Genomic DNA, 22,528 nt, shown 5'->3' with positions numbered 1-22,528 from the left:
GAAAACTGGAACGCTCTTCCGGAGGCTGTTATAGGGGAAAACACCCTCCAGGGACTCAAGACAAAGTAGATAAAGACAGGTTGTTCACCCTCTCCAAGGTAGGGAGAACGAGAGGGCACTCTCTAAAGTTGAAAGGGGATAGATTCCGTACAAACGTAAGGAAGTTCTTCTTCACCCAGAGAGTGGTAGAAAATTGGAACATCTTCCAGAGTCTGTTGTAGGGAAAAACACCCTCCAGGTATTCAAATAGGGGAAAACACCCTCCAGGGATTCAAGACAAAGTTAGACAAGCTGCTGAACCAGAACGTACGCAGGTAAGGCTAGTCTCAGTTAAGGCGCTGGTCTTTAACCAGAGGGTCGCCGTGTGAGTGGACGGCTGGGCATGATGGACCACTGGTCTGACCCAGCAGCAGCAGTTCTTATGTTCTTATTTCCCAGGCCCTGTTAGAAAGCTAAGTTTTTCATTCACCAGTTCCCCAGCTCCTCAGTAATAAAATAAACCTTATCTCGCTAAGGATGTGCAAGTTGTGTGAATCCACTTTGGTTTTTCCAGTTTATCCGATTATTCCACTTTCTAGCGTCTAGGAAACCTTCAAATCTTTATATCTGTAGTTAGAAAGAACAACACCTGGAAGGAGAGTATTTGGCTGGATTGGTTCAAGGTGACCAATTCATGGTTAGCTTCAAACTCTGTTCAGGAGCCAAAAACTTCAACCGTCCATTCTGTCTTTGATTTGGGTCATTCTGATTTGGGTGTACTGGTGGATACAACAATGAAGTCAACGGCGCAATGCGCAGCAGCCGCGAAGAAGGCGAACAGAATGTTGGGTATTATTAAAAATGGTATTACGACCAGAACAAAAGAAGTCATCCTGCCGTTGTATCGGGCGATGGTGCGCCCGCACCAGGAGTACTGTGTTCAGTATTGGTCACCGTACCTTAAGAAGGATATGGCAATACTTGAGAGGGTCCAGAGGAGAGCGACACGAATGATTAAGGGCATGGAAAACCTTTCATACACTGAAAGATTGGAGAGGCTGGAGCTCTTCTCCCTGGAAAAGCGGAGACTCAGAGGAGACATGATAGAAACCTACAAGATCATGAAGGGCATAGAGAAAGTAGAGAGAGATAGATTCTTCAAATTTTCAAAACATAAAAGAACAAGAGGGCATTCGGAAAAATTGGAAGGGGATAGATTCAAAACAAATGCTAGGAAGTTTTTCTTTACTCAGCGGGTGGTGGATACCTGGAATGCGCTTCCAGAGGACGTAATAGGGCAGAGTACGGTACTGGGGTTTAAGAAAGGATTGGACAATTTCCTGTTGGAAAAGGGGATAGAGGGGTATAGATAGAGGATTACTGCACAGGTCCTGGACCTGTTGGGCCGCCGCGTGAGCGGACTGCTGGGCACGATGGACCTCAGGTCTGACCCGGCAGAGGCATTGCTTATGTGCTTATGTGCTTATCTTTCTTCCTTTCTGTGAACCTGATGATATGCCATAAGACGTTGCAGCAATTATAAATTCCAGAGACCAGCAGAGCATCCCTAGTCCCACAGATAAACGCATCAACTGTCACAGTCGGAATGAAAGGAGCCAACTACTGAGGCCGTCTGCGCTGTCACTTTTGGGATTTACTTCATTGGCTCCATTTTAGAAGTCAAAATTGAGACATCCAGGCTAGAATTGAGATGTCTCAAGTTTCATGAGTATTTTGATGAGGATCTGCTGACTTTAGAGCTTATTCTAAATACAGGAGAAATGGATGTTTCTGTGCCAGGTGTGTGCAGAATAAGTATTTATTTTAGAAAAATAAACATTAAGAAAATGATGGGTTTACAGCCAACATATGAATGGATATGTGTCTGCACATTCACGGTTTTCCTTGCAACTATAGAAACATAGAAGAAACATAGAAAGATGATGGCAGATAGAGATCAAATGGCCCATCCAGTCGGCCCATCCGCAGCATCCACTATCTCCTCCTCTCCCTATAGGCTAAGGCAGTGTCTCGGAAACTTTCCGGCCGGTAAAATCTAGTGCCCTGGCTGGAAGGCACCCGGAAGTACGCGGAGGCCTAACTGGCTGCGACCCACTTCAGTGGAGGGATCCGGGAGGTGCAGGAGACACCAGCCAGGAGGAAAGTCATCTGCACCAGCTGACTTCCTATAGGGCAGGGGTGTCAAAGTCCCTCCTCGAGGGCCGCAATCCAGTCGGGTTTTCAGGATTTCCCCAATGAATATGCATGAGATCTATCTGCATGCACTGCTTTCATGGTATGCTAATAGATCTCATGCATATTCATTGGGAAAATCCTGAAAACCCGACTGGATTGCGGCCCTCAAGGAGGGACTTTGACAGCCCTGCTATAGGGTGTGCCTCTTGCTGTGTGGACGACTCTCCTCCTCACAGCACGTCTGAAATCTCAGGAGGCACACAGTTTGTGATACACTGGGCTAAGGCTCTTAACACTTACATTGTGAGGTCATAGAGATTTATGGTTATAGAAGCATAAGAACGTCACAGCGGATAAAGGCCAAATGGTCCATCCACAGCATCCACTATCATCTCCTCTCCCTATTGGCTAAGGCTCTTTACACCTGCATTGTGAGGTCATAGAGCTTTATGGTTATAGAAGCATAAGAACATCACAGCGGATAAAGGCCAAATGGTCCGTCCACAGCATCCACTATCTCCTCCTCATAGAACTTTTTGATTATAGAAACATAGAAACATGATGACAGATAAAGGCTAAATGGCGCATCCGCAGCATCCACTATCTCCTCCTCTCCCTATTGGCTAAGGCTCTTTACACCTGCATTGTGAGGCCATAGAACTTTTTGATTATAGAAACATAGAAACATGATGGCAGATAAAGGCCAAATGGCCCATCCAGTCTGCACATCCGCAGTAGCCATTATTTCTTCCTCTCTCTAAGAGATCCCACATGCCTGTCCCACACTTTCTTGAATTCAGACACACTCCTCACCCCACCAAGCCATTTCCCAAATCTGAAACATGCTTGACAGAAGGAGTTATTCTTAATGTCGATCTTTTAGGACACATGTTTAGCCCTCTGCTGAAATAGAAAATAAACATGCATTTACCTGTCATGCCTTTGTTCCACCCCAAATATGCCAAGACCACATCCCCTCACCATTTGTACATACTCGGGTTTGAGGCGTGCATATCCCAACTTTGTAAAACGGGGGATTTAGACATTTATCATGTAAGAATTTCCACTAGAACTACAATCCCGAACCTTAGGAGTAGAAATTGATATCAGTCTATCCACTTAAAGCTACATACAATCAATAAAACAATCTTTCTTTGTGATGAGAAAGCTAAGATCCATTAGAAAATACTATGAAACAGAGGCCTTCTAAATCTTAGTGCAATTCCTAATTCTATCTTGACTAGACTACTATAATGTAACACTAGTTCTTTGTTGCTATCGCGTCTACAACTAGCTCAAAATGCAACAGTAAGACTCGTATACGGACTATGGAAATCGGAACTCCTACAGCCCTACTATTTGAAACTACATTGGCTGCCCATAACCGCAAGGATCAAGTTTAAATTAGATCCTGAGAGGGAATGCCCCCGACTGCCTAACAGAGTTGGCCGCCCTACTCCTGGACACCTCCAACAGATATTTCACCAGAAAGCTCGTCTACTTAAAATTCCCAGAATGCCACAATATAAAGTCTACTAAGCAAATGACCTTATCCATCCCATATCAATTAGCAAAATGTTGGAACCAACTACCGCTTACACTACGATCTTGTGGCCACTATCTCAGGTCCAGAAAATGTTTAAAAGCATTTCTGTACCAAGATAGGAAGCCAACTCTGAAGTAAGTGAAATGGGAACTGTAAAAGCCCATTTCTAAACTGTCCAATGCAACTCCTGGGACATAACATAACACCATAATTATGGGAGATTTCAACTATCCCGGGATAGACTGGAGTCTTGGAAATTCAAAATGTACAAAGGAAATGGAGTTCCTGGAGGCTGTACAGGACTGCTTCATGGAACAACTTGTCAAGGAACCAACGAGAGGGTCAGCGGGCTGAAAGGACCCGCAAAGGGAGTGGAAGTCATGGGACCATTAGGAACCAGTGACCACAACAAGATCCGGTTCAAAGTAGAAATGGGATTACCAAAGGGGAAAGGAACCAATGCAACATTGTTTAACTTCAAGAAAGGGAACTATGATGCCATGAGACAAATGGGGAGGAAGAAACTCAGAAACAGCACCAAGAAAGCACAGACTGTGGAGCAAGCCTGGCCCTTATTCAAAGACATGGTAAACGAGGCGCAAAACCTGTATATACCCAGATTTAGGAAAGGATGCAAGAAGAATCGTACAAAAAAACCCAGCATGGATAACCAATGAAGTAAAGGAAGTGATAGGAGACAAGAAAAAATCATTTCGGAAGTGGAAAAAGGACAAAACTGATGAAAATTGGAAAGAGCACAGGAAGCAACAAAAAGAATGTCACCGAGTGGTCAGAAAAGCAAAGAAAGAATACGAAGAAAGACTAGCCAAGAAAGCACAAAAATTTAAACCATTCTTCCGATATGTGAAAGGAAAGCAGCCGGCGAGGGAGGAGGTGGGACCTCTGGACGAGGGAGACAGGAAGGGAGTGGTGAAGGAGGAAAATGAGGTGGCTGACAGACTAAAACATGTTCTTCTCGTCGGTCTTTACAAGAGAAGACACATCCAATGTGCCTGAACCAGAAAAAATCTTCAAGGGGGATCAAGAGGGAAAATTATCATACATGGAGGTAAGCCTCGAAGACGTGCTCAAGCAGATAGATAGATTAAGAACTGACAAATCTCTGGGCCCAGACGGAATCCACCCGAGAATACTGAAAGAGCTCAGAGACGAAACAGCGGAGTTACTGCGACAGATTTGTAATGTATCCTTGAGAACAGGGGTAATCCCGGAGGACTGGAGGATTGCAAATGTTATACCTATCTTCAAAAAAGGATCGAGAGGTGACCCAGGGAACCACAGACCGGTGAGCTTAACCTCAGTTCCGGGGAAGATGGCCAAATCATTGATCAAGGAAAGTATCAGTGAGCACATAGAAAAAAATAGTCTGTTGAGAACAAGCCAGCATGGTTTCTGTAAGATCATGCCAAACGAACCTACTGCATTTCTTTGAGGGGATAAGCGAATAACTGGACAAAAGCGACTCTATAGACATCGTATATCTGGATTTCCAAAAAGCTTTCAACAAGGTACCCCACGAGTGCCTACTAAAGAAGCTGTGGAGCCACAGGGTGGAAGGGGACATGCACAGATGGGTCAAAAATTGACTGGTGGACAGGAAGCAGAGGTTAGGAGTAAAGGGACACTACTCTGACTGGAAAGGGGTCACGAGTGGTGTCCCACAGGGGTCAGTGCTGGGACCGCTGCTGTTCAATATATTCATTAATGACCTGGAAGCAGGGACGAAGTGCAAAGTTATAAAATTTGCGGACGACACAAAACTCTCTAGTAGGGTCAGAATTGTTGAGGAATGCAAAGAACTACAAAGTTACCTGAACAAACTGGGTGAGTGGGCAAAAAGATGGCAGATGAGCTTCAATGTAGAGAAATGTAAAGTCTTGCACATAGGGAAAGGGAATCCGATGTACAACTATACAATGGGAGGGAGGGTACTGGGGGAAGGCAACCTAGAAAAAGACTTGGGAGTATTGGTGGATACAACGATGAAGCCAGCAGCACAATGTACAGCAGCCTCAAAGAAAGCGAACAGAATGTTGGGCATTATCAAAAAAGGTATCACTACCAGAACGAAGGAAGTTATCCTTCTGCTGTATTGAGCGATGGTGCGACCGCATCTGGAGTACTGCATCCAGTACTGGTCGCCGTACCTTAAGGATATGGCGATACTCGAGAGGGTCCAGAGAAGAGCAACAAAGATAATAAAGGGCATGGAAAACCTTTCATATGCTGAAAGGCTAGAGAAGCTGGGGCTCTTTTCCCTGGAAAAGCGGAGACTTAGAGGGGACATGATAGAGACTTATAAAATCATGAAAGGCATAGATAAGGTGGAGGGGGACAGATTCTTCAGACTAGCGGGGACATCAAAAACAAGAGGGCATTCAGAAAAACTGAAAGGAGACAGATTCAAGACGAATGCTAGGAAGTTCTTCTTCACTCAGAGGGTGGTGGACACCTGGAATGCGCTTCCAGGAGAGGCGATAGGACAGAGGACAATATTGGGTTTCAAAAAGGGATTGGATGACTTCCTGAAGGAGAAAGGGAGTACAGGGTATAGATAGAGGGTTACTATACAGGTTACTTCAGGATTAAGGTATAAACAATTTAGGTGGTGGAGAACTTACAGGTCATGGACCTGGGGGGCTGCCGCGGGAGTGGACTGCTGGGCACAATGGACCCCTGTTCTGACCCGGAAGAGGCAATGCTTATATTCTTATGTTCTCATGTTCTTATAACGATGAGTCAACGATGACCAACTTGAACTTGTAACTATGTAATCTAACTGTATTAGGTCAGTACTGGGCAGACTTGCACGGTCTGTGTCTGTGTATGGCCGTTTGGTGGGGATGGGCTGGGGAGGGCTTCAGTGGCTGGGAGGGTGTAGATGGGCTGGAGTAGGTTTTGACGGAGATTTCGGCAGTTGGAACCCAAGCACAGTACCGGGTAGAGCTTTGGATTCTTGCCCAGAAATAGCTAAGAAAAAAATTTAAAAATTTAAATTGAATCAGGTTGGGCAGACTGGATGGACCATTCGGGTCTTTATCTGCTGTCATCTACTATGTTTATGTTAGTAACTGGACTGATCTACCTGTACTAACAACTCTATTGAATGTCTGTGTCAAACTGTCCATTGTAACTTCCTGGGTAACTGATCCAACCTCTTATAATATAATCTGACCTTTAACTGAATAGGTAAAGGAGAAATAGAAAACTTGATTAACATAACATAGCATTTTTTTAAAGTGCTGATTTATGCCTGATTTACTAAGCCGGCTATTTTGCAACTCTGGAGAAATTTCAGTTCTTTACAGAGACATCCAGCTTTTCTATGAGTATATTTGCTGTACCTTCTGATTCAACCAGAGTCAACATCATTAACATCTTGGGGATCACAAGATGTGCACTGAGGGGTGCTCTGGAAAATAAAGCAATGTGGAGAGACAACAAAGGGATACAGACCTTTTCTTGTGAAGGGTGCACTGGCAGTCTAATTTCAAAATGAGCCTCTGTTGACTCACTCCATCCCCCACCCAAGCTACAAATGACTTATGGGAGGGGGGGGGGGGGGGCTGGCCACAAGTGTGGCACTTTCCACGTCAGACCCTAAGCAGGGTGATATTGCCAACACCACCACCAGCCATCCCAAGTCAATGGAGAATTAAGCAACTTGTCCATGGCCACAATTTTCTATACTGTTTGAACCAAGGTCTTCCAGTTGCTCTAACCATCAGGCTAGTCCTCCACCATTTTGCTGACTGCCTACTACCAATATACCCAGCCTTGAACCAGAATGGGCTTCTTTCAGGAGTTAAGTTTTCTAAACCTGGGACTCATTAAAACAAAGTATTCTAAACACTATCTCTGCCTCTTCTTTCTACAGACTTCAATAGCTGTTTTTTGTTGGGGGGGGGGGGTTAGAAGTCAAGTGATACAGGACTTTTACACACCACTGTACATAGTGAGATTCATTTGAGATTGGACATGAGGTGCTTTCAGTTACAAATCATGGGGGCTCACACCGCATCAGCTCTAGTCCCAAAATAATTACGCTGGGGGCTTTCAGCAGCATCCTCAAACCCTGACTGAAAATGAGGTCCTGGGTGCAGAGACAGGGAGTTGGCCTCAGCTGAAAAAAATGACTTCATCACAAACTGCTAATTTGTTAATCACCTTGAGGAATTCCTTCATAAAAGTAGCCAATAAATATTCATATTAATAAAAAAAAAAAAAAATACAATGTAGCAGGCTATCACAACAGTTGCAGACAAAACACTCTGGTATCTACTCCAGAAATCATATGCCAATCAAAGGGTAACAGTAGGTGGCACACTTAGAGATTCTGATCCAATAGGATTCAAGCCAGAGTTCTGGAGGGACATATTGAACCCAGTTATATGTTCTTCTGTCCCCAAAGGCGCAGTGAGCGGAGAACCCACCCAGAGGCCCATTAGGATCTTAGCCATGTTCTTCTATCCTCAAAGGAGCAGTGAGCGGAGAACCCACCCAGAGGCCCATTAGGATCTTAGCCATGTTCTTCCGTCCCAAAAGGAGCAGTGAGCGGAGAACCCACCCAGAGGCCCATTAGGATCTTAGCCATGTTCTTCTATCCCCAAAGGAGCAGTGAGCGGAGAACCCACCCAGAGGCCCATTAGGATCTTAGCCATGTTCTTCTATCCCCAAAGGAGCAGTGAGCGGAGAACCCACCCAGAGGCCCATTAGGATCTTAGCCATGTTCTTCTATCCCCAAAGGTGCAGTGAGCGGAGAACCCACTCAGAGGCCCATTAGGATCTTAGCCATGTTCTTCTATCCCCAAAGGCGCAGTGAGCGGAGAACCCACCCAGAGGCCCATTAGGATCTTAGCCATGTTCTTCTATCCCCAAAGGAGCAGTGAGCGGAGAACCCACTCAGAGGACCATTAGGATCTTAGCCATGTTCTTCTATCCCCAAAGGCGCAGTGAGCGGAGAACCCACCCAGAGGCCCATTAGGATCTTAGCCATGTTCTTCCGTCCCAAAAGGAGCAGTGAGCGGAGAACCCACTCAGAGGACCATTAGGATCTTAGCCTCCTGAACAAGGAGTAGGAGAAAAGATTATGCACGTCTACCTATCTGTAAATCAGCTCTCCCCAGCGTCCCAAAGACAGACATTGAAGTGCTCTCACTTTGCAAAGACTGTTCAGAAGGGTCAATCTAATTCACAGCTGTCCCTCTGAGCCAAAACATCTGGTCTCAGGAAGACTAGGTCCTAAGCCTAGGTCAGCTAAGAATACTGAGTGAACTCCTATCTGCTGTATTCCCTAATCAGGGAAGGGTTACATGCTGCAGCAGTGGTAGTGGTAAGTACCATCTTCCTATCTGTTTCAGGTGACATTTCACCCGACCGAAGATTTGTCCTGCACCTGGTCACAAGGGCAAACTGATTCCAGCGCTCAACCGGACAAGCATTGACACCTCGGCCTTAGCCGCCAAGCCAAACCAGCTAACGATAGGACAGCAATTTATGTGGTCTCATTTGGCCACACAACTCAACTGGTCAAGGGCAAAGCAACAGCTCCTATCCTGCCCTCAGAGTGCCCACACAATAGCCAGGATCTCTTTCCTGGTTAGCTGGCCCCGAATATTGACCCCCCATAATGTTTAACAGAAAGAAAGCAACAGCAATAAATGTAATCCAGTCCAGAACACATGAAGACGAATGCTACAGTGGCGAACACATCAAAATCAAAAGGCAAGAAGAACCCCCCCTCCAAGATAATTCTATAGAAAAAAACAAGATGACACCTCTTTTCAAGGGAGGCCATCACAGAAATGACTTTGCAACTAAGGAAGTACCCAAGAATGTAAGTCAATGGGACCTTCAAAGGGACAATGCTTTCCTTTCCCATTACCAAACCATCTACAAACGAGATTCTCTACACAATCCTTCACTATTTTTAATTTACAATCATATATACCTTCTAAAAGGAACATTGATGGTGTAGCTGACTTACACTTTTCTTGCATTACGGTATGATCACATACATCAACACCCTTTCTGTGAAGTAGTTCCTTGGTTCTATCCCCTTCCCTGCCCCATCCCCTTGAACTCTGTCCCCATCCTGTCCCTGCAAACTCTGCTCCTGTCCCCACAAACGGTCTGGATTATCTTTGTCCTGGAAAAGATATAGAGCTGTAACTTTAAATGGTGATCCTGACTCTCAACTCTGTGCTCCAGGAAGTACTAAATTCATTTTCTGGCTGTCACCTTTTTGGCAGCTACACATAACCATGTTCTCCAGAGGTCCTCAGCCAGTGGCGTAGTAAAGAGGGTGCTGGGAGGGGGGGAGGTCCACCCCAGGTACAGTCTTCCTCAGGGCACTGGCACCCCTCCTGCTCTCTACCCCTACTGAAAACATGTTAGGAGAGGAAACAGAGCAAGAGAAAGCCCGGTATAAGGAGCTGGCTAGTGGATGGAGTTGAGATAGGAACAAGAAAGACCACTCTTGGAACTATGCATTTGTAACTACAGTATGATCATATAATGAGTCAAAATGTTGTGTGATCGTGGCACCGAGGTACCCCCCTCTTCAAACCCAGCCTATAGCCTCAGACTAATGTAACAGTAGAGAACCAAAAGGTACAAATTGAAACTGCTTTTGATACTTTTACTGGCAAAAAAACCTCCCTCACAGAATAGCTCAGGTTTAGAAAAGGGCAAAGTCATCCGGAGGCACGTTCAAGGACTTAGCTGACAAAAGACGACTTGAGCTCCAACACTGTCACATCTTCTCCAATCTTCCCAACAAGTGACCTTGTTTCACCAATGTTTGGCTCATCAGGAGAACAAACAATACAGCCTTTTCAAGGGCAAAGTCACTCAGAGGTACATTCAAGAACTTAGCTGACAAAAGATGACTTGAGCTACAACGCTGTCACGTCTTCTCCAATCTTCCCAACAAGCGACCTTGGTTCACCAATGTTTGGCCCATCAGGGGAACAAACAATACAGCCTTTTCAAGGGCAAAGTCACCTGGAGGCACGTTCAAGGACTTAGCTGACAAAAGACGACGAGCTCCAACGCTGTCGCATCTTCTCCAATCTTCCCAACAAGTGACCTTGTTTCACCAATGTTTGGCTCATCAGGAGAACAAACAATACAGCCTTTTCAAGGGCAAAGTCACCAAGAGGTACGTTCAAGGACTTAGCTGACAAAAGACGACTTGAGCTCCAACACTGTCACGTCTTCTCCAATCTTCCCAACAAGCGACCTTGTTTCACCAATGTTTGGCTCATCAGGGGAACCCTTGAAAAGGCTGCATTGTTTGTTCCCCTGATGAGCCAAACATTGGTGAAACAAGGTTGCTTGTTGGTAAGATTGGAGAAGACATGACAGCGTTGGAGCTCAAGTCATCTTTTGTCAGCTAAGTCCTTGAACGTGCCTCTGGGTGACTTTGCCCTTGAAAAGGCTGCATTATTTGTTCTCCTGATGAGCCAAACATTGGTGAAACAAAGTCGCTTGTTGGGAAGATTGGAGAAGACATGACAGCGTTGGAGCTCAAGTCATCTTTTGTCAACTAAGTCCTTGAACGTGCCTCCAGGTGACTTTGCCCTTTTCTAAACCTGAGCTGTTCTGTGAGGGACTTTTTTGCCAGTGAAAGTATTTAAAGCAGTTTTGATTTGTACCTTTTGATTCTTTACTGCTACATTAGTCCGAGGCTTTTTCTCCCTCTTTTTGGGTGCATGCTGGGTTTGAAGAGGGGGGGGTACCTCGGTGCCACGATCACACATTTTGATTCATTATATGAACATATTATATTTTGTGCGTCCTCGTATAATTTGATAACTACAATATGACCCAACGGTATTAATAACTGGACTGATCTACCTGTACTAGCAACTATATTGAAAGTCCATGTCAATCTGCCGATTGTAACTTCCTGGGTAACTGACCCAACCTCTTGTAATATAATCCGACCTTGAACTGAATAGGTAAAGGCGGAATAGAAAACCTGATTAACAGAACGTAACACTTTTCATTGCAAGGCCTGGGGCTCAATAGTGGCCCCCCATTGGCTCTAAAGTGCAGAGACCCCCCCTAACTCTTTACCCTCATACACTATTTCTCCCTTCCCCTCCCCCACCTTGCTGCCGGTATACATCCATTGAGAGTCCTGTTCTCTTCTTTCATCATGCAGTTCTCGTGAGTTTTAACCACGGGCAACCCAAAAGCCCAGACTATACTTGAGAGACAGAGAGGGCTATGCCGGAGTTCGGGCAATCCGAGGTTCAAACTCACTGAGAGCTACACAGCCCGGAAGACAAGAGAATTGCTCCTCCAGATGGGGATCCCTCCCAGCACGCCTCTGGAAAAGATATAGCAGAGTTAAAAATTGGGAAGGATGACTGCTTGAAAGTAACGGGGGTGCTGAGAGGACAGTGGAGGTGACTGAGTAGGATGGGGTTGGAGGAACATGTATATTTTGGGAAATAGTATTTTAGAGACCATGGAAGAGTGCATGGAGATGGACTAGAGAGACCATGGATAGGAAATATGTGGGTAGACAGCAAGTTTAGGGAAAGAGAGAATATTGGGGGGGGGGGGGAGGCTTTGTTTTAGTTAAATGAGTTACTCTGAATGTACCTGTATAACTGGACTCAAATATTCATTGGAAGAGGGCTTCCCAGCCAGCTGCCTCGACAAGGTGAGGGGGGACTACACACTACACATCTCTTGCCTGGGTTGGCCATTTTGCCTGATAACAGTCTAAGCTTTTACACTGGAATTGTTTTGGAAAAGTGGCCCCAAATGAAAAATAATGCAAATTGCTGCTCTAAAAAGCAGAATGCAAAAAATAAATAAATAAAGATTTCAACACTCCTTAAGTGTGTGAGAAAGAGAATGACTTCATGGTTGTGCTTGTTTTGGGTAATTTAAAGAACGGGCACAAGAGAGATTCTCAGCTGAAAGGATCTTTGGCATACCATTCTCTGAAAATGGAGATCAATGACAGACAGGATATCTAGAATATGCTTCTCTGAGATCGGAGATTGAGGGCATATCATTCCCTGCGAATGGAGATTGAGGTGTGCCCCTTAGTAATTTTGTGTTGACAGGAGAAACTTCCAAAAGTGATCTATGGATGGCCAGGAAGTAATCATCCTTTGGATTAAACTGAATGCATCTTTGTCAATACAAGGAAGAGACCACGGTATAACTATTTAGAGTCTGGAAAGGAGCCACAGACTGAGGCAGGCAGGCACTGCATAAGGGGGGTCTGGAAATTTTGGATAAGTTCCTGGAGGAAATGTCCATGCTGTTGAGACAGACATGGGAGAAACCACTGCTTGCCCTGGTAATCGGTGGCCTGGACTGCTGCTACTCTTTGGGCTTTTGCCAGGTACTTGTGACTTGGATTGGCCTCTGTGAAGACAGGATACTGGGCTACATGGTCAGGCTATTCTTATGTTCTTAACTATTTGGAAGGTAAGGGGTTCTTCCATCTGAACATCTTGGATTTACTGTAAAACCTTTATTTTGATCATTATTTAAGGAAGAAAGAACTGACTTGGGGGATCTTCAATCTGAGCTGCTCTGAATTATCTGAAAAGTCAGAAGTAAGATTTAATAGCTCTTCTTGAATTATCAGCGTCTCCCCTGTGATGAAGGACCCGACAGCATGAGATTCTTCATTTACTGCCTTTGTGTAGTACAACCAAAGCGGTTTGCATGTGTGACACACAGTTGCAGGAACATAAGAACATAAGCATTTGCCTCCGCTGGGTCAGACCAGAGGTCCATCGCGCCCAGCAGTCCGCACCCGCGGCGGCCCATCAGGTCCATGACCTGTCATGTTATCTTGATTTAGCCCTATAGCCCCCTTGTTTTTATCTATACTCTTTCCATACTCTTATCTACCCTTATCTGTATCCTTCAATCCCCCTATGCTTCAGGAATCCATCCAATCCCTCTTTGAATCCTCGTAGCGTACTCTGCCCGATCACTTCCTCCGGGAGCGCGTTCTATGTGTCCACAACCCTCTGTGTGAAGAAGAACCTCCTGGCATTGAAACATAGAAACATAGAAAAATGACGGCAGAAAAGGGCCAAAGCCCACCAAGTCTGCCCACTCTAGTGACCCTTCTCCTTGATTTTGCTCACCACCCCCTGCCCTTACCTCATTAGAGATCCCACATGAATATCCCATTTATTTTTGAAATCTGCCACGCTTTCTAAACTTCACCTACAGAGAGCCCAGGCTCTACTGGAACTAGCAGAATCAGAAGGCGTGGATTACAAGTGACTTGATTAAGGAGACATTTACTCCAAAATGAACTGAGAATGAGAATTGTGTAACCTAGAAACGATCTGCTGGGAAATTCCTCTGCTGATGGTCCAATCTAATATGCAAAGAATACCTTTATATTTAAACAAAGAGCATCTGACGGATATTTAAAAATGTTCTCTGTTAGTATCATCTCATAAAATCCAGTAAAGCATAAGAAGGAAGATATGTGGTTGACCTTCAATGTCCTTGTATACCGAGAACCTTCCTGTTGGTCTCACTTTATTGCTCAGCCACATCTATTCAAGTCTTGGCTTGCAAACCAACCTGACCCAACTGCGAGCCCTAGAATGCACTGGAATATAAATCAGAAGACAAAAGAGAAGAAGCCTAGTGTGCTGTGTGGCACACATTTGAGAGGGTGCTGAAAAATTCTCAGCCCAACCAACCCACTTCCTAAATTCTGTGCATTATTTTGCCACTGTAGCTGGAAAGAGTGTTTCGTTACGGGCCAATTTGCAGAAACGAAATTCGATGTTTTTGCCATTGCTTCAGATCATCGATTAGTATAAAGAAATAAAACAGAAAATAAGGTGATACCTTTTCTGATCTGAAGAAGGGTTACCTTCGAAAGCTCATCATAAAACGGATTGGGTTAGTCCCTTTGGGGTTTTGTTTTCTTTATATTACCTTGGAAAGTGGACTAACACGGCCACCACACCATTTCAACTCAAGTTCACCGATTGAACCATATCCACGGAATTCTCTTCTTGGCTGGGCTGAGAATTTTTCAGCCCCCTCCCCTCCCCCCTCGTAGCTCTGTCCTGCCAAACACAGGAAGGGGGTAAAAGCTGGTGGTGAAACGATTTTATGCGCTTCTTAAAAACACTGGCGCTGTCTGATCCTCTGCAGCTTTTTTCCCCCCTCATCTGCTGGAGGAGTTGCCATGGCGATGTGCTTCCTGGAGTGGAGCATCGTCATTCAGCCTAGCTAAGCTGCAAAATTGCGTAATAACCAGAAAGTGCTCCCCTACCAAATGCCCGCCTCAGAATCCCCCTGAAACCAACAGCGCCGTGACAGGTTTGCTGTAGGGGTGCCACCTTCTCCCCTGGGAAGTGTGAGCCTTTCTAATGCCTCGTGACTCCTGCACAGAATGTGCCACGGTTCTCAGACCTGTGCCAGCAGAAATGTATTGGGAGGGTTGCCAGCTGGCTCTTTCTCCCCCCCCCGCCCCCTTCCCATTCCTTCCCCCTCCCTATCCTCTTCACTTTCCAAAGCTGATCCTCCTTCCATTCCACCCCCCCCCCTTCACATTCATGTCCTATTGAATTAACAAAGGTCTGTTATCTAAATCCTAATTCATATTAATCTCTCAAGAACAGAAACAGAGGAAGCTGGAAACTCTGGGCTCCTTTTACGAAGGCGCGTTAAGCATTTTAGCACGTGCGCGCGCTAGCCGAAAATCTACCACCTGCTTAAAAGGAATTGGTAGAGCACGCTATTCTGTGCGTTAAAGCCCTAACCCGCCTTCATAAAAGGAGCCCTCTGTGTTAAAGCATTTAAAATGTTATATTTCTAGAAGGTGGATAATAAATTCCTGTTTCCGTTATTTTAATAAGGGCTGGTGGGACCTGCACGTGTTCACAGTGTAACCACTCCACCATCTGATTGGCTGGATGCCCCCTGACTTATAGTAATGCGGGGTAAGTTCTCCTGTGCTTTTACACTGCTGTTCTTTCAGTCTGCCCTGGTTGCCAGAGTTGTGAACTTTTAGAGAAAAGAAAGATCCAGGCTCTTAAAACCTTGCTCTTTCTACGTCCCCTCTGCCAGCTACTCTCCCCCGCCTTCTCTTAGGAAGCCAGAAAAATGGCCAAAATAATTAAGCCTGCCCTAGTCCCGCCCACAATACGCCCCCTTGAGATTTAGACAAACCGAGGAGAAAAACATCTTTACACTGAGTTTTGAAAAGAGCAATTTGGATGTTTTTGCCCCCAAAAACATCCATCTGCCGCTTTGTGCCATTTTCAGGATATTTTCTGTTTCAAAAATGAGCCCCAGTAGGTCACACAGAGAGGAGCAAAGGTGCCAGGAAGCCAAAGGAAGTGAAAGTGAAAATAAAAATTATTTGATCTAGACCAGTGATTCCCAACCCTGTCCTGGAGGAACACCAGGCCAATCGGGTTTTCAGGCTAGCCCTAATGAATATGCATGAGAGAGATTTGCATATGATGGAAGTGATAGGCATGCAAATTTGCTTCATGCATATTCATTAGGGCTAGCCTGAAAACCCAATTGGCCTGGTGTTCCTCCAGGACAGGGTTGGGAACCACTGACTAGACATCACGCTTTCAAAGGACCCAACACAGATGTGTTTTGGCTTCTGGCCTCTATCAAGGGTTGTATATTAAATAAATATACAGTATTGTATAACACCCTGTGAAAAAAATCAATTATATAGAAATTAAAGAACATAAAACATATATCTTTCAGGAGGCTATACTTAACATAATCTTTGTTTTAAAAAAAGGAAAAAAATATTGTAAAAGAAACATCCTTTTCAAACTATTCCCCCCCCTTACAAAAGCATAGCGCATTTTTTTAGTGCCTGGATGCAGGGGAGCAAGCCCAAACTTCCTCTCTCTTTCACCACCTGCTGCTGCTGCCGCCAGGATTAGTCCAGGGGGGGGGGGGAGGGAAGGTGCAGAGTGAATTCTGGCCACAGGGAGGGTGTGTAGGCATGAAAGGGTGCCCTCTCGGAAGGTCAGCAGGTCTGTCGGTCCTGAATGGATGTTGGCCAAGCAAGTGAAAGATCAAGGCTTTGGCAATCCTACAGTCACACACCTTCAGGACCTGGGTGAATTTTTCAGCAGAGAAGCAAGGTTAATAAAGTCTTTCGGGGGTGGGGGGGGGGGGAGGGGGAAGAGATTACAGCACTGTAGAGCTATTAAAAAGAGCCCAGTTGCAGGATTTCAGACAGCCCCTCCTTATCCATGATGGGTCATAGTGTTACCATATGGCTCCAGATAAAGCAGGACGGATTAAGATGTCCGGGTTTTACTTCCTCAATCGGTCCTCCTTTTTCTGGAGGGGTAACCCTATGATGAAACCCACAGAAGCTAAACTTACTGAGTCTACTCAATAGAGTGTTTCTCACTATTTCCCCCCTACTGATAGGGTAACATAAAGAAGACCTGGTACATGCTACCATGCAAAACTTAAGCAAAATCCTTCTTTTATTTCAGTATTTTGCCAGCCAGTGTTAGAAAATGTTGTCAGGCTGTTCTAGAAGCCCACAGGGGTGCATTCTGATATGCTACTGACATGCTACCGGGGTGTATTATGAATTCCTACAATCCCTGATTTGCCTGCTGAGATACAAATGATACTCCATTAGCCCTTGGACGTTCACTGAACCCCAGGACCCAACCTCTGCACCTACATTCCCAAATCCCTCAAACTCCAGCACTCGCTGACCGAGCAGCCACAATGAAGCAGAAAAGCTTAAACTCTTCCCAGATCTTCTGCGTCCTTCAGTATTTCCAAGTCTCCACTGATAAAGCAGATTACACTTCCTCCCCCCCCCCCCCCTCTGTATTTGCGGTGGTTAGTTAGCAGAGCCGGCCCGCGAATATTTAAAAATCCCCACAAATAATATTCGGGCCGGTTCTATTTAAAAATCCCCACAAATAATATTCGGGCCAGTTCTGCCTCTAACCCCTGCTTCCCCCCCCCCCCAGCTATTTTAAGCCCTGTAAACCCCCCCCCCCTTAAGCCTTACCTGGTGGTCTAGCGGATTTTCGGGGCAGGAGCAATCTTCCCACGCTCCTGCCCCGGGCAGATTGCTCACAGGAAATGGCTGCCTTGAGCTCCCGTCGTAGTCTCTCGATCCATTTCCTGTGAGCGATCTGCACGGGGCGGGAGCGTGGGAAGATCGCTCCTGCCCCAAAACCCGCTAGACCACCAGGTAAGACTTAAAGGGGGGCTTATAGGGCTTAAAATAGCCCAAAAAATGAAAATGCATTTTGTGGTTTAAAACCGCGAATAAGTGACTCCGTAGATAAGGAAACCACGAATACTGAGGGGGAAGTGTATTTCTAAAAAGGATGAAAGAGAATCTGGGACAAAGCTGCAACTCGTCCTGCACAATTTCACTGCAGCATGCTCACGTCTGCCTACTCCGCTATCTTAGCGCTGGTACATGAATGACACACGACCGGCGCTCGCAGAGACCGGCGCCAGTTGCAGAATCCAGCCCAAAGTTGTTATTGAAACAGGTCCAGCCCAAAATGTCCTTGCCCTGGACATTTTTACAGTGCTCCATTATCACAGAAAAATGGCCAAAATAATTAAGCCTGCCCTAGTCCCGCCCACAACACGCCCCCTTGAGATTTAGACAAACCGAGGAGAAAAACATCTTTACACTGAGTTTTGAAAAGAGCAATTTGGATGTTTTTGCCCCCAAAAACATCCATCTGCCGCTTTGTGCCATTTTCAGGATATTTTCTGTTTCAAAAATGAGCCCCAGTAGGTCACACAGAGAGGAGCAAAGGTGCCAGGAAGCCAAAGGAAGTGAAAGTGAAAATAAAAATTATTTGATCTAGACCAGTGATTCCCAACCCTGTCCTGGAGGAACACCAGGCCAATCGGGTTTTCAGGCTAGCCCTAATGAATATGCATGAGAGAGATTTGCATAGGATGGAAGTGATAGGCATGCAAATTTGCTTCATGCATATTCATTAGGGCTAGCCTGAAAACCCAATTGGCCTGGTGTTCCTCCAGGACAGGGTTGGGAATCACTGGTCTAGACATCACGCTTTCAAAGGACCCAACACAGATGTGTTTTGGCTTCTGGCCTCTATCAAGGGTTGTATATTAAATAAATATACAGTATTATATAACACCCTGTGAAAAAAAATCAATTATATAGAAATTAAAGAACATAAAACATATATCTTTCAGGAGGCTATACTTAACATAATCTTTGTTTTAAAAAAAGGAAAAAAATATTGTAAAAGAAACATCCTTTTCAAACTATTCCCCCCCCCTTACAAAAGCATAGTGCATTTTTTTAGTGCTGGCCACGGCGGTAACAGTTCCTATGTTCATAGGAATTCCATGAGCATTGGAGCTGTTCCTGCCATGGCTGGCACTAAAAACCTATGCTATGTTTTAGTAATAGATTCCATAGCTCTTACATGTAGTCTCAGTATGAAGTTTAAAAAAAATGATTTCAGGGTTTTATAATAATATATATTTAGTTAATATAGGGCCACTGATGTTGGAAGAAATCAGTGGGCTCCCTATAAGGCAGGGGTAGGGAACTCCGGTCCTCGAGAGCCGTATTCCAGTCGGGTTTTCAGGATTTCCCCAATGAATATGCATTGAAAGCAGTGCCTGCAAATAGATCTCATACATATTCTTTGGGGAAATCCTGAAAACCCGACTGGAATACGGCTCTCGAGGACCGGAGTTCCCTACCCCTGCACTAGGATAAAGCTCATGACCACCTCGCATGGTTTCACTGTTCTCTGCTTTCCATTAGTGCAAGACACGCCCCTTTCCCCAGATCAGGTAATGCCCAAGTCCAAAAACACAACCTCAAATATATCACATTTCAGGATCCTCTGTTTCCCAGTCATTTCCCTAAAAACAGGGAAAAAGTGAAGTTTTCAGTAAAATGTGGGGGGTTACAACTCCCCCAAACCTCCCACAATGCCCCCACAACGCGGCGCGATCTCTATTAAGTAAAGTGGTGGGTTCCCCCCCACGCCCCCCCGTTGGAGCCCTAAAAACAGTAATTTTCTGCGGCGCGTGCCTCCATGCTGCGCTCAATTGTCTGCGCGCACCTTTGTCCCGGCGCGCTTTTGACCCGACACCCTTGAAGCGGTCCAGAGGAGGGCGGCAAAAATGATAGGGGGTTTGAGCCAAAAGGAGTTTGAGAAGAGACGAGATGACCTCATGTGCAGTAAACTCTGGAGGAGAGGAGGGACAGCGGTGATACGATACAGATGTTGAAATACTTGAAAGGTATTAATCTAGAACTAAATCTTTTCCAGAGAAAGGAAATTGGTAAAACTAGAGCAGATAAATTGAGGCTGAGGGATGGGAGACTTAAGAGGAATGTTAGGAAATTCTTTTTTGTGGAGAGGGTGGTGGGTGCCTGGGATGCCCTCCCGAGGGAGGTGGGGAGGTGGTGGAGAGGAAAACTGTGACGGAATTGGAAAAAAAAAAAGCGTGGTATGAACACAGAGGATCTCTAATGAGAACATGCATGGCATTAATTGAAGAACAAGGCAGACTTGCACGGTCTGTGCCCCGTATATGGCAATTTGGTTTAGAATGGGCTGGGGAGGGCTTCGGTAATTTAGACTGGGGAAGGTGCTGGGCGGACTTTTATGGTCTGTATCCCGCATGATTTGGATACGCAAGACTGGAAAGAGCTTTGACGGTAACTCCAGTAGTTCCGGGTGGACTTCTGTGGTCTAGCACCCAGTAATATAAACGTTTCAAGTTTAATAAAAATGTTATATACTGCTCATCGGGCTTCTAAGCGGTCTACATGTTTAAAACTACAAAATTTGGGTGAAAGACGCTATAACGAACAGACGTGCTGTAACAATACGGATGCAGGGAAAGAAATACATGTGGAATAGGAAAGAGAGCCATTTAAGGATAGTATGAGAAAGATTCAATTTACACATAACTTTGTACAGTGATTGTAAATGTTGGGTAGACTGGATGGAGCATTCAGGTCTCTTTTTTATCTGCAGGCATTTATTATGCTACTAGAACCAAACATCTGGAGAGATTCTGGGCACCGGTCAATATACTTAAGTGAACAAAGATCTGAATTTGCCAAACCAGAGGCCACACCAGAGACAGCCCCAGCTCCTATGAGCTCACCCTAGTTGCTATAACCGAGGAGGTGTTTTATGCGCTCGGGCTTCTGCACAGTGCAACTAGACTGCAAAGCTCAGGATGTGTTTGTTTCCCCCAAACCAATGGCTGCGGTGCGGTTTAAAGGCAGAAAGAACACGGCTGGAGCTGGCTATCTCATCTTAATTGACCAAGTCGAGGGGGTTTTAACCTATACACGCCAGCTGCCAGTCACTAAAGCAGCCTGGTTCAGTTTACCGTGACTTCCCGCTCACCAAACTCCACTTTAAAGCTACCACACAAAGGCATGCTAGATTGCTGTATTTTCTTCTTCCTTTGGATCCCTTGTCTAGGGGAATGCTACCCAGAAATATGCATGCAGCAGGGCAGAATGAAACTGAGCAGCAAAAGAGCTCTCGAGAGCCAAGACTCTGCAAGGCAATGCTCTGGGGACCAGGCTCCGGCTTTTTTTTTCCTGCCGTGCTTTGAGCCCAGCAGAGCTGCCCCGCACCCGAGATCAGCCACACCGACCTTAAGCAAACCCTCCTCTTCCAAAATCTTGCACGCCAAAGGCGATTCAAGCTAGGTCGCCTAAAGCCAAAGCAGCATTATCTTTCCCCCCCTCCCCCCCTCCAGATGTGCGTCCTACAGACTTTCCTGGCCCGAGAAGGCGAGCAGAGCTCTACTGCTGCCAAAGGGCAGAAAAGCCCAACCCGCTTTGCCCGGAAGCACCAGTCGGGCACCGCTCGTCTCAGCAAAGCACCCCGTTCCTTTCCGAGCGGGGAATTCGCATCCGGAGCCGACGGTCTTTCAGCCGGCACTTCATTTTCAGGAAAATCGATGGGACCCTAGTGAAAGCCCAGAAAACGAGAACCAGCCACATCTCCTGCCAAAGATCCCGGCGAGCCTCCCAGCAAAAATGCCGTCCCTTAAACGGATAGATCTGCCATTTAGCTCGAAAAATAAGTCTAACTAACTGTATTTACAGAGCAGAAGTTACCAATGTGGTGATAGACCCGGGTACCAGCATTTGCAGCCATTCCTAGAGATTGAAGCTTTCAATAGAATTCGAATATTGGCCGACAGCCGTGCGTTTGATGTACCGCGTGGATTAATAGCTAGGGCAGGATCTGCTTACATTTTGGCCGGGCGAGAGCTGTGCCAACGAGGCTGCCCACCGCTCAGGGCACTGGAGCCGAATTGCGAATTCAAGTCACAGCGGTGCAAAGGTGATTTCTCCTCTCGCACCAAGAGAAATGCTTTGCTGTTTTCCCTATGTCTCGACTGAACGCTTTATTATTTTATTTTATTTTTAATACCAAAGATGCAATCGCCTTCATGTGATTTAAGAAAGCCCCCCCCCCCCCAATATTAGTATTAAGCACCCACGCTCCTTCCCTCATCCATACTAGGCAGCTTTCATAGCTCGCTAGAAATTTCTAGATTTACTACCCTTCCCCCTCTGATTATTTTTTTTTTTTACATTTAAAGACAAGACAGACAGATCGGTCCAAAAGCCGCGACTCCGCGGCTTTCCTGTCCGCTGGGGTCGGGGGAAGCGTTCGCAACGCGCGATTCCCTAAGAGCAAAGGCAACACGCAGCAGTAGCAACGCGCACAGGCATTCTTGGAAGAAAAAAAAAAAAAAAAAAGA

The 22,528-nt window shown here is 45.6% G+C and overlaps 1 protein-coding gene across 6 annotated transcripts in view; it reads right to left on the bottom strand.

The window, feature by feature from the left end:
* ARHGEF9 (Cdc42 guanine nucleotide exchange factor 9) overlaps positions 1 to 22,528 on the bottom strand; it is a 448,518-nt gene that overhangs the window by 210,550 nt on the left and 215,440 nt on the right. The window lies entirely within an intron of this gene.

The sequence above is a fragment of the Geotrypetes seraphini genome, chromosome 5 (genome assembly GCF_902459505.1).
Source record: "Geotrypetes seraphini chromosome 5, aGeoSer1.1, whole genome shotgun sequence".
NCBI lineage: Eukaryota > Metazoa > Chordata > Amphibia > Gymnophiona > Dermophiidae > Geotrypetes > Geotrypetes seraphini.
The sequence above is the reverse complement of the archived record's forward strand: the minus strand, read 5'-3'. Positions and strand labels throughout refer to the sequence as shown.